Here is a 4,100-nt window from a genome sequence, read left to right on the forward strand (position 1 = left end):
ATTGCGAGCCCAGCTCCGCCGCCTTCCCGCCGCGGAGCGGCTCCGCTCGGGGCCCGGGCCCGCGCGTCTTCCGTGCGGCGGGGCCGCCTCCCGGGGGTGAGCGCCGGGCTCCCCGCTCCGCCGGACCTTGCGCTCCCCTGCGGGAGAGAAGCGGCCCCCTCTCCAAAGAGGGGCAAGCCTGGGCCTTTACAGGAGTTCCAGCTCCGAGCAGCCCGCGGCGCAGACTCGTTACATTGCACACTTAGCTAACTTGGTACGGGCCCGAGGAAGTCAGGATTCATTGTATCCCGTCGGAGAAACACGGCCGTCCGCGGGTTTGCCACTTTTCCAGCCCACCGCACACAGGCCAGGTGGGCGACTTCTGCACCCAGGGCCTGAAGAAAGGCGCGGGTAACGGGGAAGCCAGGACAGCCCGCGCCCCACGGTCTTCTGGCTGCAGAGCAAAATCTGAGTGGTTTCAAGTTGTGGCTGTTAACTCGCGTAGGTTGCGCACATTTAGGTGAAACGGAGACGGAGGGAAAAGTTAATCTTAGGAAAGTCTGTGAGCCTCCCTGGGGCCCGGAGCCCGAGGGCGGCCTGTGCTGCACAGCAGAAGGCACCTGGGGCTCTGTGCCTGCCTGCGGCGTGTTTGGCTTGCGGTTGGCCTCGCCTGGCACCAGATGCCGAAGGCAGAGGGCGTGGTGGGAGCTCTCTTTCCTGTCCTTGTCAGGGAGGCCAAGCCCAGAAGACAGGAGGGATTGTTAAGGAGAAAGGTGCTTATGGGAGGCTGGGGGCTACAGGTGCCACTGGGCCACTGGCTTGACTGTGACCTGGTGTTTGGAGGACAGTGGGAAGGGCAATGTTAGTGATCGTGGAGGAAAGGAGTGGGGCCTGCTGACAGGTCAATGGACTGATCTGATGTGACAGAAATAAGAGTGGACAGAGAGAACAGGGTCAGGCGGAGACCCGGCAGGGGATGGAGGGAGGCAGGAGGCGTGCACGCAGGTAAAGGGCTGATCAGAGCCCTGTTAGGGAAATCAGTCTGAGGGGCCGGGGCCTGGAGCTGGAGCGGCCCAGAGTGTCTTCATCGCTCCAGAAATGGGGCCCTGAGGCACAGACAATCAGAAAGAGACCCAGGGACAGACCAGAGGACCACGCAGCTGGAGACTCAGAAGAGCCAAGAGGGGACAGCAACCTCCCATTAGAAGTGCCACGTGGCTACTGGAGGTGCAAGACCAGCTGGCCAGTGAAAGACCTGGGGTTCGGGAGCTGTGGACCGAGGTGGCAAATGAACCGCCTAAGGGGGAGAATTGAAGGTCGGGCAGGGGCTGGGCAGAGCCTTGGAAAGGGAGGAGAGAAGATTCCCAAGGCACAGTCAGGGGGGCAGGAAAATCAGCCTGCGGTCTTACCCATTAAGCTAAGAGCACAGAAAGCCGCGAAGAGGTGGGCCTTGTCACAGAACGGTCGAGGGAGACAAGGCTGGGAGAGGGCCCTGCCGTCTGCTGACAGCGCTTGCAGGTGACCTGGAGCGTCCTGGTGAGCACTGGGGACGGGAGCAGGGCTGCTGGGTGGTGAAAAGGAAAGAACTTTGGCAGGGAAAGGAGATGGGGCCAAGCATGGAGGGCAGGGTGCCAGAGGGTCACGTAAGGGGAGGGGTCCCCCCAAAGTACTGATGGAACCTCTGCATCTGGAAGGCAAGAGGCTGGTGCTGTGGAGAAGGAGCTTCTGAAAGGGGAAACAACACAGGTAGTCATTTGACCGTTGCCCTTCTCTGCTTTTTCATTCCCCACCCCCAGTACAATCTTTACACGGTCTCTCCTCCACTTTGCGGTTTTGTGCATCAGGACACATTGGATAATTGATATAAAAAGCTGAACTGTAGCCTCTTGAACTTGGAAAGGAAATGAAAGCCATGAATAAATGATTAAGATGGTTCTCTTTAAGGATGTTCGCTTTGTTGATTTATCATGTTAAAAGTATGATATTTGGTGGCTCCAACGAAAAACGGTGAGGGAATAAAGGAAGTTCTGAAGGGGGACAGGAGAAAAATTCAGCTGGGGATTTCCTTAGAAGATTTACTTCCACTAGAGCAGAAGGACAAATAACAGTTAAGGACCCAGCCCACTCGCTCTGAGATGATAAAGATCATTATTACACTTAACCTGGAGCACTGAGCAACTATGTTTTCCCACAATGATAAAAGTGTACCAAAAAAAGAGCAAAATTTAGTATAATTACAAGGATATGCATGTTAAGTCAATTAGGTATAATCTAAACAGCATTAAAAAAAAAGATCTATGGAGAAAGTTCAAGAAAAATCTCTGATAATTAATAATGTGAGACGTTGTGCCCAAACATTTTAACAGACTGTTATTTCACGTCATTTTGAGATAATTTATGGCCCAATTCCAAAGAATGTTGCCATTGTACTAAGTGATGTGCGCTCTCCGGGACGATATAACCACAGAGTCCCGTGCCACCTGCGAGAAAGAGACGGGAAAACCGGAGTCCCCACGCCTTTATTCACTGAGAAGTAATAGAATCACCCAGAGACATGATCATCTATTGTTTAACTCAACTTTCCTCTAAAAATAGTTGCAAAAGACGCTTGGGGCTGGGACACACTCACTGCAGGTGGCTGTGAGGTCGATTTAAAGGATACTTTTCCCATTGCTTTTCAGAGAGAATGGAAGGGGAGAGAGAAACACTGATGTGAGAGAGACACATCAATTGGATCGCATCGGCACTTTAAAAAATGAAATAGAAAATTCCACTCTGGGTACATCCCCAAAGGAATTGAAAGCAGGGTCTTGAAGATACCTTTGTGCGCCTGTGTTCGTAGCAGCGCCACTCACAATAACCAGAACGTGGGAGCAGCCCGACTGTCCACAGCCGGGTGAATGGGTCAGCAAGATGCGCTCCACCCACACGATGGGACACTGTTCAGCCTAAAGAAGGAGGGAAATTGACACACCCTGCGACACGGGTGGGCCTTGCGGACACTGTGCTGAAGGAAATAAGGTCACAAAATGGCAACATTCATAGAGACAGAAAGTAGAAAGGTGGCCCCAGGGGCTGGGGGAGGGGGCGTTGATGGAGACAGAGTTTCCATTTGGGGTGTTGAAAAGTTCTGGAGGTGATGGTGGCGCAACAATGTAAATGTGCCCGGCCGGGCGTGGCTCAGCGGTGGAGTGTTGACCTAGGATCCAGACGATCAGGGTTCGATTCCCGGTCAGGGCACATGCCCGGGTTGTGGGCTCGATCCCCAGTCGGGGGCGTGCAGGAGGCGGCCGATCAATGACTCTCATCATTGATGTTTCTCTCTCTCTCCCTCTCCTTTCCTCTCTCTGAAATCAATAGAGATATATTTAAAAAAAAAAAAAAAAAAGAAGAGGAACTGAGGACAGACACACACAGGGGAGACCCTGTGAAGACACAGGGAGAAGACGGCGGTCGGCCGGCAGGCCAAGGAGAGGAGCCTGGACTAGACCCTCCCTCCCCCTCCGACGGGAGCATCCCCGCCCACACCTTGATTTTGGACGTCCCGCCCCTAGGACCGCGGGACAACGCGTGTCTGTGTTGAAGGTCCCAGCTCACAGGCCGTTGTGACAGCAGGCGCAGCCAGTCGGGTATTGTCACCGACTCAGGACACCACTCCTCACCGACTGTAAAAGATAACGCCCTTTCCCATGATAAGACTGTGGCTCTATAAGATGAGAGGTAACCTCACCGTCGACTGAGAACATTCAATACCGTGCTTTCCCACCGCCGCCCCCCCAGCGGCACTTTCCTCCAGCATCCCCGACAGGCCGCTCGGGCCAGCGCAGAGTTGAAGAGCTTGGGCTGCTAAAACGATTGTTGGTTATTTTTATCCCAAACCGCCCTTCCCAGAACATCCTTCCTGGATTCTCCTTTTGTCCGGTCGAGCTAATCTCCCCGCGTCCTGGCGCGGGCTCCTGTCTGCTCTGAGGTGTGGCCGTCACAGCCCGCGTCCCGGTTCCCACGGCCCCGTGGGTGGGCGTGCCCCCGGAGGGCTTAGTGAGGCCGCTGCATTCTCTGGGGCTACCCCGGGAACCGCAGGCCTCTTGGCTCAGACTTCAAGTCCCCGTTCCTGCCGCCAA

Source organism: Miniopterus natalensis, chromosome 1 (genome assembly GCF_054644295.1).
Source record: "Miniopterus natalensis isolate mMinNat1 chromosome 1, mMinNat1.hap1, whole genome shotgun sequence".
In the NCBI taxonomy this organism is placed as follows: Eukaryota; Metazoa; Chordata; class Mammalia; order Chiroptera; family Miniopteridae; genus Miniopterus; species Miniopterus natalensis.